At 37.9% G+C, this 22,426-nt stretch overlaps 1 protein-coding gene across 14 annotated transcripts in view; it reads left to right on the top strand.

Moving 5' to 3' along the window:
• The first annotated feature begins 615 nt into the window (after positions 1 to 615).
• SEMA6D (semaphorin 6D) overlaps positions 616 to 22,426 on the top strand; it is a 591,099-nt gene continuing 569,288 nt past the window's right edge. For all 14 annotated transcript variants that reach the window (XM_078334173.1, XM_078334193.1, XM_078334172.1 and 11 more), the window contains exon 1: positions 616 to 944. The gene's annotated coding sequence lies outside the window, so the exon portion shown is untranslated. The remainder of the gene's footprint in view (positions 945 to 22,426) is intronic.

A 22,426-nucleotide genomic window follows, 5' to 3' on the forward strand; every position in this document is an offset into this window, starting at 1 on the left:
AAATTTAAGGACCAGTAGAAGAGGAAGTAATGCAAAGAGGAAAATGCCACATGAGTGATAAGCATCATCAAGAAACTAGGAGCGGAATGCTGAGGGAAGCCCTTAGAAAGAAACTTCTCATTGTCTGCAGAAACAGACAAAAGTAAATATAAAAATATTTCCATAACAACAACAGTGAAGAAGGGGGCTCATTAGAAAATGGCACGTTTGGCTTGGATTAGGGTAAAGAGGGTATTTTGGAACTTTGTGGGCTTTTCTGCATATGGAGTAAGCTGGGCTGACAGTCTAACTCCTAAGGCCAATGAACAGCGGCTGCATGATTACTCTAAGTGACATCTGGGAATACATTTCTATAATAGTAAAAGTGATATGTAGCTCATTAAAAAAATAACATCCCAATATGTAGCACACAATATATCTAAACCATTGCAATGACAAAATCAAAGCAAGGTCCTGCGCACCAAAGGGCCTGGGGAGATGTGAACGCAGACCCCAGGACCTTTCCCCAGCTCAGAGACCAAAGGGTTTTCAGAGCGGAGGTGGGGGCTCCCGGCAGGGGAAGTTCAGAGCTGAGGGAGCGGCAGGGGCACGTGGGCTGAGTGGGGGTGGGAGGACGCAGACGGAGGAGTAACCGGTGGAAGTGTCAAAGAGGAAGGAGTGGAGGGCTGCTGAGGTGACAGGGTGTGGTCTGTGGGGGAGCGGGCGGACCCGGATAGGAGAGCAGAGAGACCCACCGGGACGAGGAGGCAGCGGGGAGCGTGCCTGCGTCTCTCGGAGCGGTGACAGCAAGGAGCGCCGCGCGGGGGCCGGGCGGCGAGGGGAGTTTCCAGTGCTCGCTAAGTGGAGTCCCTGCTCCGCGCTGCGCCCGCTCCTTCCGCCAGGGCCCGCGCTGACAGACACCTGCCGAGTCCGAACTGGAGTCCGGCTGAGCCTTTGGTCGCCAAGTAAGTCTTGCCTTTTCTCTCCATTTCTTCTCCGTCGCCTCCGCCTCTTTATCTGAGGAGCGAGGAGCGGCGGACCGGGTTCTGCACGAAAAGCGCACGGGGGAAGCTCCGGCGGCGTCCAGGAGGTTCCAACCTCCGGGCGCGCCCGGGCCGGCGCAGAGACACGACCCCGAGGCCCGCCGCCCGGTTCCGGTGCGCAGCACGGCCCGAGGCGGCGGCAGAGTTGCTGGCACCGATACGACCCGTCTTTTGTGTGTTGCCCGATCCCAGAGCTCTGCCAGGCCGGGGGGTGGGGGTCGGGAGAGGGAGCGGAAGCCACTTTGTGGCTCCTGGCCCCACCTCTTGCCCCCACCCAAAATCCTCCGGGATTTCAAAATGCCGCGGACTCGGCCGCAAGTGAGTGCCAAGCCCCCAAGCTGGGCGAGTTGGATCCGGGTGGGCAGCTGGCTGGACCGCCACGCCGCCCCGCTTTTCTGATTTTCTTTTTAGATACGGCATCTAATTGGTGGGTGCTGGGAGGCAGGGCTGGCTGGGTGAGCACGAGTGCCTGGGTGTAGGCAATGACCCACCTTCTAGCTTTTCTTGGGGTTTAGAGGGGAAGGGGTGGGGGCACCGAGAGCCCCAAAGCCGGGAGCGTCCCGCTCTTAGCGGGCTTGCGCGGCCGGCGAGCAGGCGTTCGCTGGGTGGGTCCCTTGTCTGGCTCATTGTTCGCGGTGACTGTTCTTGGGGCCAGGCTGAGCGACACAGACACCGCTCATCGGGCTGTAAATCAGAGTGACCACCTGGAGGAGTGCGGGGTCCAGGCTGCCAGGAGGGAAAGGGCTTGCTCATTTTGGAAACCGACCTCGAGCTCGGAAGGGCAATCGCAGTCGACAGAGAAAACCGCTCCTGAGTGGGAAACTTAGATCTGACTCTAATTCACAGAGACAGCCTAGTAAATTAAACCCTCAGAAACAGGGCACATTATTTCCCCCATTGAAATTGTTTTCAGAGTGACGAAGATGGAGTTTTAAATGTTATTGACAGCTGGCCGCCTTCTCTTGCTAGCACCTGTTTCCCTTAAAGATTCCTGGATGGGGTTTATTTTTTCGCCTCTCCCTCCTTTTTTTAGAATGTGCATTTATTCCATGTGTGCCTTTAGCTAGTCGAATGGCATGGTTTTCGGAGGAGAATCCATTTTTGAAAGCAAAGTGCAATTTCCACTCTACAAATGGCCAAGCACTGGTGTAGACGTCCATTGCTCCCCCACCCTGGCCACATGCTAATGTTCACGGAGGCAGACATGTGTACCCAGAATCAGAGGGAGCCAGTTATCCTCAGTGGGAGATGCCAAAAGACTTCTCCTGCGTACAATTTTCCTTTCGTTGGATGGTAGATACTCTTATTTGACTTTCTTCCATTCTTTAAATTACAATGGTATCACCTGTTCATGGTGCCTATTCCTTAGCCTACTACAAAATGCATTTGCTGGGGGAAAAAAAATGCCCTTTCTTTTTCTGAGGTCTGTGGGTAGTAATCAGAATAAGCTCTTGACAAGAGAGATTATTAAATTATTATGATTTATATATATGTGAATATAGGAATATATATTTTTATATATACAAATTTACAATATTGTCTACAAATATACAATGTATATACATGTGTGCATATATGTGTGTATGTATATATGTACATATATGGGTGTATATTTGAGGTATTTGTAGCTGATTGTAAATCCCAGTAGTTACTAACACGTTCAACTGCCCTGGTTATATTTCACTTTGACATCCTTGATGGACCTGCTAAGTGTATCATTCTGATGAAGCCTGGAGTTCCAGCCCTCAGGAGAAGTATTTAACATGAACACCTCTCTATGACAGCAGTCTGATTCCACAGGGAAAAATCATACATTGGGAGTGTTGTTTAGGGTATGGAAAGCTGTATGATTTATTCTAAGGAGAGAATGGAGAGTTAGGTAGAAGAAAATAAAAATGGAAACTGGGTAGGCATCCAGACCATATTTACGTTTCCACAAATATACCTGTGGAAAAGTATATTTATTGTGTTCTCTCTCTGTTTTATCATGTTTGTAACCTCAGTGCTTTCATCGCAGCATTTGTATCTCGTTTTTTTTCTTTTTTCTTAAAAACTATTATATTTTCAGCCTATATTATTTTAGGTTTTCAATACCAGTAGTGCCCACAGATTACATTGGATTATTTTTTTAATTGTTCTTTTGTCTACTTGTATACCATGTTCAACTTAGTACAGGACCACATGAGCAATGAATCAACCAGGTTCTAATGAAGATTAAGACATGCAAAGTATTCACAGCAATGTATAAACTGTATACTCATTTAACCATCTTCCCACATGACCAATTTTAGCTAGTAGCTTGTTCATCTTCTGAAGTCTCCAGACTCCAAATTCTTACCCAGATTGATTACTGCACTAAATCTTGATTGTGCAAAGAACAGAACTTAATTATTTTAGTCTAATTTATCAGTCAGCAGTATTTAGGGTTGCCAAGATAATTATATCATTGAAATAAGCATGACTTTAAAATATGTTGAAAAAGGTCCTTCTACTTGTTTGTAAAGAAAAAAAAAAGTCCTTGTGAAGTCATAATTTCACTGCTGTAGGCCCCTGGCCATTCGTGTTTATTGAGTTTACTCTTCCACATGAAGAATGAACCATTGTTTTGTTGTCTAGGAACTGAAGGAAGATGGAAAGGGGGCATAGAAAATGAAGCACTTGTAAATGTTATTATTTTTCTCTATTTGGAAAATATATATTTTAAGTAAATAGCAATTATCTTCTTAAAGATACACTAAAACTTAAGACATCTATGAAAAAAAGAATTTTCAAAATTAAAATGCTTCTAAATATTTAGAAAAGGTTGCGATGTACAAACACATGTATTTTTGAACCAATCTCAAGATTTTAATGTCTTCCTATAGAATTATTAACTGTTATTAAATTACTGTTATTAAAACATTGAAATCTCATCAAAACTTATATTTAAATGTACTGTCTTTTTGCAAGTGCTTTAATTGTAGTAGCCTGTTTCTTGAGATTTAAAAGAACATCATTGATGTCATGGTGTGCTTTGCATTTTAAAATAGTAGCTAATGAATTACAAACATTCATTACTCAACAACCTCTTGCTGAAATTTCTCAGGACCCCCAAATAGAGATTTATTTGTACTATATACTATCATTCATGCCCTTGCTGAGTTTATGTTGATACCCTTTTCTTCTTCAAAATTAATTGCCTTTTAAAGTAATACTATGTTGAGTCTGACGCTTTTGTTATTTTTCTCCTATGTCATAAATTTTTGTGCAAATATCTTCAGCATTGTCTGGTTAGAGAACTTACTGTGGAAAGCATGTGGGAATTAGTGGGGAAGGGGTGAAGAGAGAAGGAGAACACTTTTATTAAACTTGGAGTCAGGACTAAAAAGACAGGAAAAGAAGGGCAAGTTTCATTTAATAAAATTCTCTGAGGAATTTGTTTTTGACCTTTAAAAGCCCTAGCTGTGTAGTGCATAGTATACATTTGGGTAAATCAGGCACTAACTTCATATAGCCTAAGGCAAAATAAGAAAGTTTCATGGTGCCTTTGCTTTGTTACATTTCACTGCTGGCTTCAATTCCATTCACTTTTCTTTATAAGAAGTATTCAAAACTATCTTCTGTTTGTTTTCTTATGTTGTATTTTTGGGGGGTGCTCTTCTATGTATGAAGAAATGGAAATTGTCAATGATTATTTTGGGAATATTTTATTTTAAAAGCTTAGTTTCTTCTATGAGTTTAACTTTTATTAAATGTTTACTAAGAAAAGATGTTTGATTTGATTTTAATAACTAAATGCAACTAGAAACACATTGATTAAGTGATTCAAATAAGCTCATTTAAATAGTAAATTTAGTCTTCTCTTTCACAAGCTATTGTGAAGAAAATGTTTTGAATTAGATTTTCATTTTAATAACCAATATTTATTTAAATTTCCTGTAACGTGAAGACTAATTTGAATGGATAATAAAAATGAAACATTTCTGAAATGAGGAGATAAAAGACAATGCAGATTAATGATTTTGTGTACTCGTGGTACCTATCTTTTTTTCTGATAAATTAGTATTTTTAATCTCAGGGGTAATGTGGATTTCTTAACTGATCACATTTTCACTTTGCTTTAGGCACAAGAAACCTCAGAGCCCATGGGAGATTTATTAGTTGTGTAAGACTCCTTGGAGTGCATATATGTGTTATCTTTCCAAATGACCTTACCTTGTTCTACTTATGTATGCAATTTCTCTGTCATAATGTCTAATTTTGTTTTTGTTTTTCAATTGTGGAAGGAGACAGATCCTCAAAGTTGACATGAATAGGTGTTTAGAAATACAATCAAGTTTGCAAGTAGTTATTAAAGTCTAATATTGCAAATGCTGAGGTGACATGAGACAAAGGAGGCATGATTTCTGATCTAAAGATACTTGTGTGCTGGCTAGGTGGAGAAGCCATAGACTCCTAAGGAATCAGCTCATAGCAAGTCAGTACATACACACATCTATTGCACCAAGATGAAAGCCCTAACCTTGACTTTAGTGACATGTCAGTTTCTAGAAAAACACTGTTATAGCACCAATCAGAGAAGCCAAGTCACCAAATCTTTTAATTTTTTGGGCAATAAAACCTAAGTAGTCTGAAAATATCAGAGTAGAATTAAGTGTCGAAAAAGTTATTGTGAATCCATTGTAGTGGAAACTCCTGCACACTACTCTTTCCCTTTCTTTTTCTCCTTCCCTCTCTTCTCTTCCTTGATTACTCTGTCTCTCTCCCATTGGCTTTTTGCTTGCTACCCTGGCAGACCTGATTGACAGGTGTGACAATTCCCTTGGCAAGCTAATCCCACCAGGCTGGCAGCTTTTGAAATTCTGTCTATGTAAATACAGTATTTGTTCGTTTAAGCGCCCACAGTTTGTTTCCCTTTGTACTTGAATCAACAACCATTTCAGCTCTTACAAGAGACCACCCACAAAAATCTTCTTTTTGACTATAGAAAAACTCAGAGAGAGAGAGAAAAAAAATAAAGCAAAAACTTGGGAGAAAGAAAAGAAACTCATAAAACTAAATTACCACTAAATTATCGACCCAAGTGGCATGTTTAGGCTAAGGCCAAGAACTCTGAATTAAACTTCCGAATCTAACCAGCTACCTGTAGATATAAGCCTGATTTTCATCTTCTCTCTCGCCCACGTAGACGTGACTTTTTTTTCAGACATCTTGATTATAATGTTAAAATAACTTAAAGTCTAAAATGCAGATGTGTTGTCTTGAACTGAAATGAACTATCAAACAATTATTAATGATCATTTAAACTTGGCCACTTAAAAAGCACATTGGATACAACAAAAATCAGTGTATTAGTACACTAAATGTGCTTCCAATTATGATATAAATAGTGCATAAAGCTTTAAAATTTTCATCAAATTAATGTATCACTGACATGCAAATTAACTACTGCCATCTATGGTGTATGCCATGTGATGATTTCTAATTGGCAAGTGAACCTCAGAGGATTATTTATAGATTACATTGCAACAAAGTGCTGGAGTAAATTCACATTGTGCAACTCAATTCAAATTGGTGTTTGAGCTTTGATTCTCTTCACTTTTTCGTATCCCTTTTGATCTGCAAAGGTTCTCAGAAATAAGCTAGCTAAGGTGCTAAATATCTAATTAATAACATTTGGACAGAGAATTTATCTTCAAATTATCCCTAAGAGGTTTGGAGACCAGATAATATCCTTCACTAGTTTGTTCAGGTATGAATAACTCTTGGTCTTGGGCTGTGAATTTGAACTCCAAGGTTTGGTAACATCCATTTCCATCCAGAGCACGTAAGATCAATGTTCACACAGGAAAAGTAAGGCGAAACTTGAAAATTTACCAAGTGAATTAATTTTTAAGAATAGCTGCTTCTAAAGATCTAAGTGGAAATCCTATTTTATTCTCTAATGGCAATTGAGGTTTCTTTTATCTTACTTTCCATTTCAATTTGTGTATGAAGAATGCAGTGAGAGAATTACAATGTATCTGCAATCCCCATACTATGTTATCAGCTCCAAAATTGGCCTTTCTTTATTCCATGTCTGTGTCTGCCTAGAGGTAGAATGATCAAACAAAAAAATGAAGAAGTAAGTCCATTTATTCTGCACATATTTGTTTATTATGTGTTTTATACATAACCTCATGAGGCAGTCAAAGATACATTAGCTGTAAATTCCTGCTTACAATGATCTAACAGGAAATAATTTTATAATTTATTAACCTTTTAGATGTCTTTTATTAAAGATTTGTTAAAAAGAAACTCTCTTTTTGAAGGAATCTCCATAGCTGGGTTTAAACTTGACATTCTTGGTTTGGGTAAGGTGGCTCTGTAATCCCAGAATTTTGGGAGGCTGAGATGGGAGGACTGTTGAGCCCAGGAGTTCCAAACCAGCTCTGGCAACATACAGAGATTCTCTCTCCACAAATAATAATAATAGTCGGGTATGGTCATACACTTCTGTACTTTCCACAGCTTTAGAGGCTGATCTTACAGTGCTTCCTGAGTCTATTCTCTCTCTTAGGAGACTATATGATACTTTCTCCTCTCTCCTTTAAGACAGTACCTCTGTCTACACCCTCACTTCAGATGAAGGCCTTTCTTCCTATTCACTGGTAAAATGGAGAACATCAGAAAAGAACTTCCATTGACACTCACTGCCACATCTATCCATCTATCAGCACCTGCTCCCACATAATCTGCCTCTTGCCAGTGTTCTCACAGAGCCCTGGTAGAATTTCAGCAATTGCGTCTTAGTAGAATGCAGTGTAGAAATGGGTAAATACAATTTGTCAATGAAAAAGTCTATTCTCCTAGACCTAGAACCTCTCTTTTTATTTGTTTAACCTTAGGATATAATCTGGGTTTCAGTCAAAAATTTTTATAAAGGAAGTTTCTTGGAATAATGTAAAATTAGAAACACTATACCTCTGAAAGAAAGAAATTATGTTAATCATTTAAAAAGCATTTTTTCAGAGAATAACTATTGATACGGTAAAATGAATGATATAATATAAAAAGAAATATAAAACAATACTATAAATAGTACATCATATAATTTTATGATTGTACATAGAAATGACCAGAAAAATGAACATGTTAAAAGGCTTCCCTATCAGATATTGAGATATAGATTGTATGTAGCAAATCTATCGAAAATATACTCATCTTGAAAGAGACAATTTCATGGGAAGATTCTGGCTACATAGAAAATGTCTGCTGAATAAACACAATAGAAAAATCATAATAGAGAAAACTATTGTGCCATTTCCAGCCATTTCCATTTCCAAAACTATTGTGCCTTACCTAGCATATCCAATGGTAAAAGACATGACAAATCCACTTAATTCTTGCCATCTCCACTGCTATCCTTCTGGTCTGAGAAATCATCATTTTTGGCCTTGATCATTGCCTTACCTCCCATCAGTTTCCTCTCATGCTTGCTCTTGCAGAAACAAAGATCTGAGAGGCCGTGTTGCACAGTATTTGAAGCATGGACTCCAAAAATGGGCTGCCTGAGTACGAGTCCCAGAGGAGCTGCCCCTTAATAGCTGTGAGACTTGGAGCAGGTTACATCTCTTCCATTTTCCTATCAAAAAAGTTGAGAATATTAATACATATCTTGTAAGGTTTTTCTGAGGATCAAATGAGTATCCCTAATATGAAAATACAAAATACGAAACGCTCCAAAATCTGCAACTTTTTGAGTGCAGACATGACATGGGAAATGCTCGTTGGAGCATTTTAGATTTCAGATTAGGGATGCTGAACTTGTAAGTGTACCACAAATATTCCAAAATCCCCACAAAAAAATCTAAAATCTGAAACATTTCTAATCTCAAGTATTTCCAATAACAGATACCTAACCTTATGTTTTAGCTATTTGTCAAGACAGAAATTAGATTATACTCTTCTCTGCTTAAAACCATCCAAAGGCTTCTCATTACACTTTGAATGGAATCCTTAGAGTCACATATATCAACTTCAATTCTCACCACTCTCTGCTTCCTTGATATTTCTATGAAAACAAAAACAAACCACAATTCATTCTGTCACAGGGCCTTTGTGCATGTGGTTCCCTTTGTCTGAAATACTTTGATTTACTCTTCATAGTTTCTTCGTGTCCTTCATGTCTCTAGCTCTTATCTTTTCCTTGAAGACCCAGCCCCTGACTTCTATTAATCGAAAGAATACCTCTTACTCTTTTTTTCCCCACTCTTTATTCCTTATTGTTTCTTTAATATACCTTATCCCAATTTGAGCTTTTCTTTTGTTTGATTAACTCTTTTCCCCTCTATTTCATGACTAGATTTTAAATTCCATGAAACAAGGATAATGTCTATTGTAACTATATTTGTTCCCCCTAATACTTAACAGAGAGTACAGCATACAGTAGACAACTAAATAAATATTGAGTGGGTGGGTGGATGGATGGATGGATGGATGGGTGGATGGGTAGATGGATGATTGGTTTGGTTGGCTGGCTGAGATTCTTACTATTAAGATCATGGAATTGTATTTCTGAGAGAAGCTAACAATATTTACAAGGTCAAATTTATATGTCACTAAGGAGATACAGAAGGTTAAGTTATTAACATTCCTTATCATTTAGTTCTGGTACTTAGTATCTTAAAAATGCTTGTCAAAACAGAGATGCATTTTGAAAGGGTTGGAGAGTTTGAGAGGGAGAACAGGGAGGTAGGTGGACTGGGGGACTCTAGATTTGAAGATACTTCAGGCCAGGGCAGGCCTATGGAAATGGCAGTGTGGGGGCTAGGGAGTGGGCTGAGTTGAGGAAAGTGTCAAGGTGTTGATAGTCCAGGCATTCAAGAGGAAGTATCACATCAGCATTTCACAAAAAAAAAAACAGGTCAAAAATACTAATAAAGTAACTTCTTATTAGCTTTAAAGAATGTTCAGTAGGGCTTTACAAACACAGTACCAAAGTATGTGGATGAAAGATTTTTCTAGAAAATTACACTACTTATCTGATGTCATGAAATAAAAACAAAACTGTTTTCTCTCTTTGACTCAGCCAGTTTTTAAAATGGCAATCAACTGGAGTGTGTGAATAAGCGAGTGGATCTATCTTTACAGACAAACTATGTTTCAGATAGGAAGATACTTCATATGGAAGATGGTTTCATGTATTGCTTTTGGTCATAAAATTATAAAGGCATGGGAAGTTTTGTGTTGAATGATGTTCTCTTTGTGTTACCAGGAGGTGTCACTACAGCTCACTCAAACACTCTAGTGCATTCTGTAGGGACCAACCGGTGCCAGCACTTAGCAGAATAGAACCTGCCAAGTTCTCCAGAAAGTTACCTAAAGGACATTTGATGAACAGAAGAATTATTTCCAGATGCCTATTTCTCTTCCATACAAATATTCTTATCATGAAGTAGCTGAAACTTTAAAATGTGCTTAATATTCTAGAAACAAATGCCATTTTTACTTTCCTTTCACTGTTGAGTGGTGACAGTGGCCAAAAAAACAAAGAGCAGAATAAAAAGAGGAGAGATGGACACAAAGAAACCTGAAAAGAAGGGTGAAACAGAAGTGTTTCCAGTGACAGTGTGCTGCGTGAAGACCCCAGAGCACATTGCTTTCTCACCTGTCTTACTTATAGTGCATCGTCCCTTCCCTATTTGAGCCCTTTATTTCAGCCCAGATAAGTCTAACTCTCTCTGCCAGAGCTGGGATCATTAGAACAAAAATGATAATCTGGTGTTGAGCCAATATACTATCCCAGCTCTTTGACGTACATAATTTTCTATCTCCCCTGATAACATTATAAAATAGACATTAATACAAAAATTTTCCAGGGGAAGAAAATGAAAATCAGAAAGTTTGTATGATTTGTGGTTATAATTGTGTATGTGACCATAGACTCACTAGATGTCAGAACCACACTCTGGTTCTTTTCATGATGCCTCTAAAGGATCACTCTTACGAGAGACTTTCCTTTAACCCCTGACTCTGGCCAATTTAGGTATCTCTTCTCAGGGTTCCACAGCATCTGATGCTCACCCTTAACACAGGGTGTAAGGTTGTCATGACTGAACACAGCCTTCTATTTTCTTGTCTACCTCTTCATCCAGAGTCTGAGCACTTTGAGGGTGGACACAATGTCTTGTTTCAAGAACAGAATGTGAGACCACCCCATTAACTGGATGAGTGAGTAAGAGGAAAGGCTCACCTATAGATGGGGATTCAATGTGGGTGAGGATGTGGAAGGACAGCAGAGAAAGCAAGGACCCCCAGGCCACCTGCCTTCACCCACCACCATTGGCCTCAGGTGCTCCACAGCAACTTATCAGTGAAGAGGAAAATTTCAGATTTTTTTTTTTTTTTTGGAGTCATGAGAACAGGGTTAACCACCCAAGGAGGAGGGGATATTCATCCAGCGCAGCCCCCACATTGTAGGTCCACTAGGACTGGAGGGAAGTAACTGACATCTGAGGAGCTATGTGTTCGGCTGTCCTCCAGGTGGCAGCATGGCCCAGCTGTTGGAGACAAGATCAGTTGTTGGACATCCCTAATGCTGCCAGACTCAGAATTGTTCTCAGGGCATTTAGTGCCCTGGGAATGATTAATGACGCTGCCCGTTCACTGCACCCGGAGGGTAATTGAGCCTGCAATATTTTGGAGGCTGCAGAGAGGCTTTCTGAGCCACTGTCTGATAGAAGGGGCTGCAACATTTTGGACATTATATCCCTTGAGAGACCTCTTGGAGGATATCTTGTGTGCTGAAAGAGATCTTTGGCAGAACTCTATATAGAGGAAAAAAGACAGTTCCCACCCTAAAATATGGGGAAATCAAACAGTTTTAATTTTTTTTTTTTTTTCAGAAATTTAGTTTGCTATAGGTTCCATATTCTTTTTTCCTTCTTTGGTTCTGAAATAATGTTCCTTTCCACCTGACTTAAAGCAAATCCTCTGGAAGGTAGCTTATGTTAATTGACTGAGTATTTTGAAAGCATGCAGGCAGAGCTATGTAAAATGTCTTAATTTAAATCAGCACTAAGCCCTTTCATATTGTAAGCTGCAGTATTTAAAAGTAAGATGATTTGAAATATCTAAAGTTGCACATGATTCAAGAGAATGTGAAACATGTTAGAATGAGCTACTGGCATGAGGCTACAGCATCCATCCGTTTATTCTCAATATACACATAATATCAATTATAGAAGACAACCAACAAAAGATCTTAAGCTTGTCAGGTTGGGTTTGTGTGACTGCTTCTTTTATTAGAATTTTGAGTAACTGGGAAAAATGCCAGATTATGAATGGTTTCTTGAATAGGGTATACTAGGAGATCTTAGCACTGTTGAGAAAAAAAAATCACATATAAATTCAGAAAACCTTTGCTCATCTGTGTAGCCAAATTGGGAATCTAAACCTCCCCCTTTCTGTAGTTTGAATTTAAGTATGTGTGGTGGTGGTTTTGTAGCTTCTTCTGTGGATTCTTTAATATCACATTGGTACTTGTAAGAACAGTTGTTCTTCCCTAACCTGTGAGATTTTACTCTCCATCATAGAAGAGTCTCTCATGCTAGCCTGTGATGATTTGAAGCTGTACTCTGTATAGGAGGTTATCTTCCAGATGTTTAGCGAGCCAAACTTAACTGGTTCTCTCTCTGTTTGCTAACCCTTTTAAGTTTTCACATGCAGTGAGTTTAAGGTCTTGAAATCATTGGAATAGAGTAGAAAATCAGAAGAAAAATTAGGATGGCCTCTCAAATTCTATTTTTAAATTGGTTACAGATGTGCATAGATTGCTATTGTATCTTGCCTTGCTTTGTTAAATTTATCTCAAAGATTGAACTTGCAAGTGTCTTTTTTATGATGAAGACCTAGGCTAAATATTGAATGTAAGGAGTAGAGAGAGGGATTTAATTGAAATAAATCCACAATAGTTCATTCATAGCCTCTAATTTAACTATGACAACAAAATTAGGGGAAAAAATTCCTAGCATTAAGTCTTGTTTGATGATTCATGACTCAGTGAAGCGCTTTTCTCAGCCTACCAGTTTCTTTGGCTGTTTTGGATAATTTATCAGAAATGTCTTGAAATTATCTCTTGATGTAGAGATCTGCATTTCCATGCTGTCATTAATTATTACACTGTTTAATATATAAAAACACTATGCAGTACTCTATTATATTTTTATATTTCTTATCTTTTTGCTAATTTTTAAAGATAAACTATAATTTTTTGTCTATATCTATGTCATATTTGTAATCTAGTAATAATTTTTGGATCTATTTAAATCATTTCCTTGTGGAGCCAAAAGGCTTACTGTGCCAGGACAGAGCTGGTATTACCTGACACATGTAACATAACACCCTTCAACTTCAGCTGTGTTGTTGCAGATAACAGATTTTCCTTCTTTTTTTGTGTGTGGCTGAATGATATTCCATTGTGTTTAAACCTCATGATCTCACTCATATGTGGAATGTAAAATTATTGATCTCATAGATGTAGAAAGCAGGATGGTGGTTACGAGGGGTTGGTGCAGAGGGTGGGAAGATCTTGGTCAAAGGGTATAAAATTTCATTTAGACAGGAATAGGTTCAAGAAATCTATTGTACAAACGGTGACTATAGTTAATATAATGTATTCTTGAAAATTGCTGAGGGTGGATTTTAAGTATTCTTACTATGAAATATGACGACTCTGTGAGATGATGCGTATGTTGGTTGCCTTGATTTTACCATTCAATGTCAGGATGTGATATTGTACAATGTAAATATATACAATTATATTTGTCAATTAAAAATTAAATAAAATATGGATCCCATTGTGTCTAAGACCATGTTGCTTTGTAAAGACAGAGTTCTGAGAAAGTGAGTTAGGTGAAAACAGTAACAGCTTGGCCTCTTCCTCTGCTTAGAAGGGCTCTTGTGATGTGTAACTCCCATGTGAATCTTTAACACCGAGGGTGGGCTAAGCAGGGACCTGGATTCACACTCACAATTAGATGAGATTAAATTTTTTTTAAATTTTGTTTGGGGAAGATAAGAGTTAATTAATTAGTAAGCAAAAGAGATGGGATTCAAACTTAACTTTTTCTAAACCCAAATCCCCAAATTTTCATTCTACTTCCTTAGCACCAATATTTTGACAAACTGTTGGTAGCAAAGGATCACAAAAATATACAGTGACAGGAGGGAGGACACTTATATGTTAATGTTTTTGTGCTTCTCTGAAACACCTAAAGGAAGAGATTTCAATGGGTACAGTTTAGAGTCCTTTCCTGGGAAGGAACTACCCTTGATACCATCAGTCTGAAGATTAAACAGGAAAAAGGAAGATGTGGAAGAGAAAAACATTTTTACACTTTTCCCTTATTAGTTTTATCTTTGTGCCTCAGCATCAGCAGTAACTAATTGGGCTTTAAGATCATTAAAAGTTTCTCTATATAAGTCCAGTTGTTTGTTTATCTGTTTTTGTCTCGTTCTAGTTTTTCCACAAAATATTTGAGGAAGCAAATCTGTTAGGATAGTTAAATAGACCTATTGGTTAATGAAGAGGTTTATATTAAGGTGGAGAAAAAAGTTATGAAAACAGATGGTTTCAGCTGCTCTCATTCCTAGCCATGAATTACACCACCTGGAGAACTCTGCAATTCCTGTGAATTCACAGTACACTTCCAGCAAGGTGTTTTGCTAAGTAGTCTTGGTGGGTGGAGTAGGTTTTGTGGTTGAGTAGGGCAAAGTTATAAACCAGCCACTTACAACTCTGTATTTCAGGAAGAGTGTGTGTCTCCCCTAAAACAGCAGAAAATAAAAACATTCCTGTTTTACTTGGAATATGTTTTAGAACAAATATTTAAATATCTAAATGGATATGTACATGGGTCCTTTTGTATGTGTGTTTTTCTGCAATTCCTTCAAAAACAAGATGTAGTCCCAGTATGAAAACCTAACTACAAAAGAGCTAGAAATTTATTTATTCTGTCTTGACCTGTGCTCAACTTTACCTTGATTAAACACTCCTCAAACCTTCCTGTGAAAGAACCACTTACTAAACTAAAACATCTCTTTCCTTTCTCATGCCTTCTCAGCAGCAAAGTGTAGGATTTATACTAGAGTATTTTGTGTATGTGTGTGTGTGAACTGAGATGTCTAATTATACAAATAAATGGCATTTACCAAATTCATACTGTGCAGCTTGCACTCAGCTAAGGTTAGCTAGTTGCATACATTATTTCATTTAGTTCTTATAAGGAAAGTTACTATTATTAATACCGATTGACAGATTTAAAAAAACACAACACTGAAGATTATCTGTATACTTAAGTTGCCCCAAAATAAGGCAAAGGACAAAAGGGCGGTGGGAATCACAAGACTCAAGTTTTGATTCAGTTCCCCCTGCTTTCTCACTCTGTGAGTATCAAATGTGCTGATTTTATTAGGTTGTTGGGAAGAAGACCAACTTTGTTTGTGAAAAGTGTTATAAGACTATAATTGACTAGGAAACAAGGTACAACTAATCAGATAAACAAGTTTAAGTTGTACTTGTTTGAGGGAGAGTTGGCAACCCTTCTCTGGGGTTGGAAAATTATATTTTATAAGTCACATATCTATTGGAAGCAAAATGTGTACCCAAAAGCATAAAATAAGCCTGTAACAAATTCACAGTGCTACTTTTAATTCTTAGCATTTTAGTCAATGTTATTACTATTTTATTCTAGTGAATCACTAAAATAAATATTAATTATGCACTATTCTAACCAGCTTTAAATTTATGTAGTAAAGTCATTAAAAGTTTCAATTTGGTTCTAGGATAAAAGTACACATACAATTTCACCATTTCACTAAGGCTGATATTTTGAGGTTGAGTTAAAACTGCAGGGCAGTTTTCAAAACATTACCCTGCAGACTTCATATGAATACATTATATACATTTATAGGCATAAAAAGAAAGATATTTCAAAAGTTAACCTAGAATGTTGCCCCAGTATTTCCTGGTTTCTGTGCTTAACAAAATAATTCTTAAATGATTTGGAAAACGTTACTAGAACAATATGATGACCAAATGATTTTCTGTTTCACGAGAGCTGCGTGATTTCTCTGAGTATGCTCTAAGAGAGAGGGAGAAGGCAGGGTGGGCATGAAGAGCGAGTATGTTAAGTTTTATTCAAGGTGGTCTGTGTTATTTTAGAGCTATGAGAAACTGTCTTTTGCCTTGCCTTGTTCATCTATTTAGTAGAAAGCTCATCTGTGTTTTGTGTCTTGGAATTTCAGTCTTTTGATTTTACTTCCAAATAATTTGTTTCTACATTATGCTGCTTTGTTTGTAGAGAACAATACTTACACAAGTGTTTTATGAAGTAAAATGAACCAACACTGCACTCTACAAAGAGAATTTCAAAATAAAAACCATTACAGATGAATGGCATGCATTACAGACATCTCTACCACATGTCTTAATGGGTCTGTTATATTGAGCTCGTTTACAAAATTCATAGGCACTAATTTATTGAACAAATAGAGTGATAATGCTTTCAAGACAAAGAAAGAAATAGAAATACTAAATATAAAAGACACATTAGTAATTTTCCTAGGACCTTGATTTCTTCCTTTTCTTTTAAATCATCTATTCAGTTTCATATCAGAAAGGATAGATTTGTTAATGCAGACATTATTCACTATCAGTAGCAGTTTAACAACATTACTTCCTAGAGTAGGTGGTTTTGAGACAGAGTAGGGCAGAGCTTGGCTTTACCCCCACTAGAGCATTCTTTCATGCAGTCCCATGAATCACAAAACCCATACCACTACCTCACTGAAGCCATAATGTTTAACATACTTTTTACTTAATTCCAGAAACTGGCCTTAGGATATCCAATTATTAAACCAAGGTTGTGGAGTGTCCCACCCCAGGAAAGAATACTGAACAATTGATTTATAGTCTTGTTGCCACTGGTCAGACCACCAAGTGGTCCCTTATTTAAGATAACTTCCATACCCGACCCTTCACATACTTTGCCCAGCCCAACTGGCATACCTTACCCCTTATGTCAGTTCCCATACTTTGCCCAGTGAAAAACCTCTGCTAGCTTTTTTGCAGGGGTCAGCTGGAGAATCCTTGAGTTTCTGCTGTCTTCCTTATGCTTGAGCACAAGTCCCAAAATAAAAGCTTTGTTTGGGAAATTGCTTGGCCTCATATTAATTTTCATTACATGGGAACCACAGAGCCTGTGGTCTGTAACGGATTCAGAGGCTGGGAGAACTTCCAATACTGTTATGTTACAGTAGGTAGCTAGTCAGGCATGAGCAGGTCAGGAGAGGGCTCCCCTGACCCCACCAGGAATATAAGGCAACCATCAGATGATTGTTGGGAAGTTTTTACACTGTCTCTCTAAAATAATAATTGGTCACAGCCAGTGCCTGGGAAAGACAGCCTTCCAATAAATAGATTCACCTGAAACTGGTGATCAGCAACTTCCTGATAAGATCTCAGGAGTTTTTTGGGCAGGTGGGCTCAAGCAGGCACATTAAGAGGCAAAATGGCAGTTTAACAGGTATGTGACCTTCCAGGGACATTCGACTGGTAAGGGAAGAATGCCTTGAGTGAGCATGCATACAACTCCAGTAGACACACTGCACATGCTCACCTCCCAAGTGCTAGCAGGCCACTGCACATATGGACAGCATGCCCCCTCCAAGGGAAGAATTAGCGAAAAGATGCAAGACCCTGGAAGCATGTCAGCATATAAAACCCCAAGTCAGAGGGTCACACTGTGCACTTGATCTCTCTCTCTCTCTTTTTTTTTTTTTTTTGGAGTATACTAACTTCATTCTACAAGCAACGAGGGCTTAATATATGTTTTTAAAATAATTTTTACTTTTAAAAAGTTAAGTACATTAGAGGAAACTGAAAAACACAAGAAGCAAAGAACAAAGTCACAATCACAAGCAGTTTATAGTTTGATACATTCTTCTAGGTCCTGTGTACCTGTACGCACATCCAATTTTATGGGACTGAGATTGCATGGTATGTATCATGATTTTTCACACAACGTGAATATTTACCAATTCAAAATCCCAAAGCTATATGAGCATTTTGATAACCAAAAATATACTACACCAACTCAGTCTGTTAAAAAAAAATGTAATCCTGTCTTTCAAGTCACCCTCTTGGCCCTCTTCCAAGCATACTTAACTTCCTTTTATTCCTGCTCTAAAGCTTTTTAATAAACTTTCACTCCTGTGGTAAAACTTGCCTCAGTTTCTCCTTCTGCCTTATGCCCCTCAGTTGAATTCCTTCTTCTGAGAAGGCAAGAACTGAGGTTGCTGCAGACCATTACAGATTCGCAGCTGGTAACAATTACACTTCTAAGGCAACAAAATGTGGACAAAGTGTAGGAAATTCTGTAACGAAGAAATTTCTGAGATGTAGACTCTATCCACCATGGTATATAAAATATATCTCAGAGACATCTCTCTCCAAACTATATATATATTTTTTTGAGATGGAGTTTCGCTCTTGTTACCCAGGCTGGAGTGCAATGGTGCAATCTCGGCTCACCGCAACCTCTGCCTCCTGGGTTCAGGCAATTCTCCTGCCTCAGCCTCCTGAGTAGCTGGGATTACAGGCACGCACCACCATGCCCAGTTAATTTTTTGTATTTTTAGTAGAGACGGGGTTTCACCATGTTGACCAGGATGGTCTTGATCTCTTGACCTCGTGATCCACCCGCCTCGGCCTCCCAAAGTGCTGGGATTACAGGCATGAGCCACCATGCCGGGCCTCCAAACAATATTTATATAATTAGATACTTAAGTGTTTTTTAAAAAGTTGTTTTCAAAGAGAATCTGGACTGTTGTTTCTTCAACTTTTTTTTCTGGATCTGCCTGTTTGAACTGACTCAGTTGCTACCACCTTTCACTATTAAAAATGTTAGGGCTCAGAAGGCAATACCTGCAGACTGGCACTTTGACATGTCGAGAGGCCTTAGAAGCTGCCTTAGAATCAAGTTCTCTCTAACCTCTTATTTCCCCACCCCCAATTGCATGGAGGGACTCCTTCTGGAATTTCTTACCTGACTAAGAAAGCTTCTTTCCAAAAGAAAGGCAGTTGTCTTAAGATCTTCTTCCTAGGAATCTCATCAAATAACTAGGAAAACTCAATCACTGGAAAAAGAGAAGAGACTGGAGTCCAGCACCACACCCAGACAGACTTTTTATCTGTTCTTCTGAGGGCAGCTCTGAGAGATTGTCTAGGTGGCTTTATCTGTCTAATAAGACAACCTTTAACCTCTGTGTTTCTGCCTTTCCACTCTTACAGGCCAATTCATTTCCCCATTTTCCTCTCCCCTATGAAGAGGTCATTTAAGCTTCAACCATCTGACACATCTTTGAGCTCATACTTTATATGACTCCCATGCTCATGTGTGTATGTAAAACATTTGTTATGCTCTTCTCTAGGTAACCTATTTCTGTTTTAAGAGTGTCGACCTTGGCCCTTTATGATAGGGAGGGAAGGGATCATCACTCCCTTTCTGCCCCTACAAAAGGAAAATACTTTGGGCATCTTAGGAGCTATCAAATCAATCTAATTGTTTTGTGGACATGAAAATCCACACATTCCTATTTGTTTATTAATTTAAGAGACTGAAAATATTATAAATCAGGGCTGTGTACCAGTATGTTTACATAGAAGTTAATTATTTTAAACAAAAATATTCATGGCATAAATAATATAAAATAATTTGACAATAAAATATCCAGCATTAACCACAAGCTATTAATTGCAAACCTTCTTCAACTTGAGAAGAAAGTGGCTGGACACTTTGAACTGCTGGAACTCGACATAACTGCAGAGAAGGAAGCATTATTATAAAAATTCAGTTTTGGCGGGGCGTGATGGCTCATGCCTGTAATCTCAGCACTTTGAGAAGCCAAGGAGGGTAGATCAGGAGTTCAAGACCAGCCTGACCAACATGGTGAAATTCCATCTCTACTAAAAATACAAAAAATTAGCTAGTCATGGTGGCATGCACCTGCATTCCCATCTACTTAGGATGCTGAGGCAGGAGAATCGTTTAACCCAGGAGGTGGACGTTGCAGTGAGCCGAGATTGCGTCGTTGACTCCAGCCTGGGTGACAGAGCAAGACTCTGTCTCCAAAAAAAAAAAAAAAATTCAGTTTCTATTCTTATAGGTAGCCATTCAAGGTGATTTGTGAGGAGCTCTCACTCTGGCTACAGTTCATCAATGATCATCCTAACATATTCAAAAGCATTGAAGCCAAATTCAGTGAAAAATTTAACCTACTGTGGTGCTCTCTCTTCCAAATATAATATCAACAGAGACTTGGTACTTCTGTATTGTGAGGTATAGAAATATCTTCTGTCTCAAAAAAATAAAATAAAAAGGGAAATTTTCTCAGTATGGACTATTCAGTTTGTGTGTGTGAAAGATCACTAATGAGACACTGTAAAATATGTGGCCAGAGGTTATTGTTTACGATAAAATTGAGGTTGTATCTTCATAATAAAATTTCATCAAGTGAATCACTGGAGATGCTGACTGTTGAATAATGACCATGTTTAATCACCTGGTCAGTTGAGGTCTGGATTGAATTGACAAATTTGATTACTTATTTGTAGGTTTTGGACCTTTCTCTGGAGTTGGGACAGTAGTATAATACAACATAGAGTCAAAGGGGAGTTTATAGATTAGCTAGATGAAATCTCAACTCTCACCTCTCAGCTCTGTGAACCTGATTATATAACATCTCTGATAAATTATATAACTTCTATGATAGATGGGGATCATGCAGATTATGAATTAAATGAAATAAGATATGTAAATCATCTACTGTGCTGTATAACATTTTAAGCATTCAATTAATGATGTTTATGGTTGCTTTTAGGGAGGATTATAATTGGAGAATGGTTAAATTTGTTGAAATATGAACCTATATAGAATTTTTCAGGTAAAGGGAGTTGAACCCAAAAAAGTTAGTAGACAGCCTTGAGGAGAAAGGAAAAAGAGGCTGTAAAAATGTCAGATGTATTTAGCACCTACTATGCTTTGGACACTATAGTGGGCATGTGGTTGAAGAGAAAGCTGTATAAGAGGACATAAGAGAACATCAAAATTAATATTTACCTGATTATGGTTCTTCCCAATTCCTTTGCAAAACTTTCTGCCCGTGAAAATAATCTGAGTTACATTTTAAAAGTCAATTGTTAATTCATGGCCTGGATTATAAAACCAGTTTCGATCATTGTAAATGCCCAGTATATTTTGTTGAAAGTATGCTACTAAGGAAAAATAATGAACGATTTATTTTCTTCTCCTCTTTGCCCTTGTGCATTTTAGAACTTGATGTGATTAACAGTGACCACATAGGCCCTTCTATATATTTCTCTCTTTGAGAAAGTGAACTCTCAAAGGAAGGTATACCTTTGTATAGTGAGGGTCTGACATATTGTCATTACATAGTTGTGTCTGGTGACAAATTTGGAAGTAATCAACGAGGGAATGAGAGTCAGCTAACAAATAAGTAAATCTTTAGGTTAAGCTCACTGGTTTAGTGGGTAGGATCAAAAGCATATTTGCCAGCCACATTAATGTCACTCTGCCAAGTTCTGAAATGCATGAAATATTATATTATAAAAATAATTACTATCAAAGATAGAGAGGTTCTGGCAAAAAATGCTGTGTACGTTACTTGCTGATGGCATTATAAATTGCTAAACCCTTTAGAAAGCCACAGATGTATTTATGTGAATGATATTATATATTCTTTTATGAAAACATTTGAACAGACCATAATAAAATAAAACTTAAAAATATTTTAATTAGTATTAATAGCAAAATTAGAGATGCAAGTCCAAGAAAGTAGTTATTTTGTAGGTCATAGTTTATCAGCTCCATTTAGTTTTATGAAGCCATTACAGTAATAATTTATGATAAATAATCACGTTATGTTTATGAGACATATAAGCGAAAATAGTTAAATATAAAGTCATGCGATAAAGTTATTGCAACAGTATAAACACGGCATGCTTGTATAGGTCATATGCATAAATAAGAACAGTAGTTGGATAAGTGACTTCTGCATTTGAACAACATTTATCCTTTTTTAACCTTTCAATACACTTCTAAAATTATCCCACTTTAATGTCATCAGTAGATAATGTAGATACAACTGTACCTTTTCTTCTGATAATTCAGTATTTTTAAAGGCTCATCATTAGTCTCTTTCATTTCAACATTTTTATTTATTTATTTATTTATTTATTTTTATTGCATTTTAGGTTTTGGGGTACATGTGCAGAACATGCAAGATAGTTGCGTAGGTACACACATGGCAGTGTGATTTGCTGTCTTCCTCCCCTTCACCCACATCTGGCATTTCTCCCCATG

This window comes from Callithrix jacchus, chromosome 8, assembly GCF_049354715.1.
Source record: "Callithrix jacchus isolate 240 chromosome 8, calJac240_pri, whole genome shotgun sequence".
NCBI classification, from domain to species: domain Eukaryota; kingdom Metazoa; phylum Chordata; class Mammalia; order Primates; family Cebidae; genus Callithrix; species Callithrix jacchus.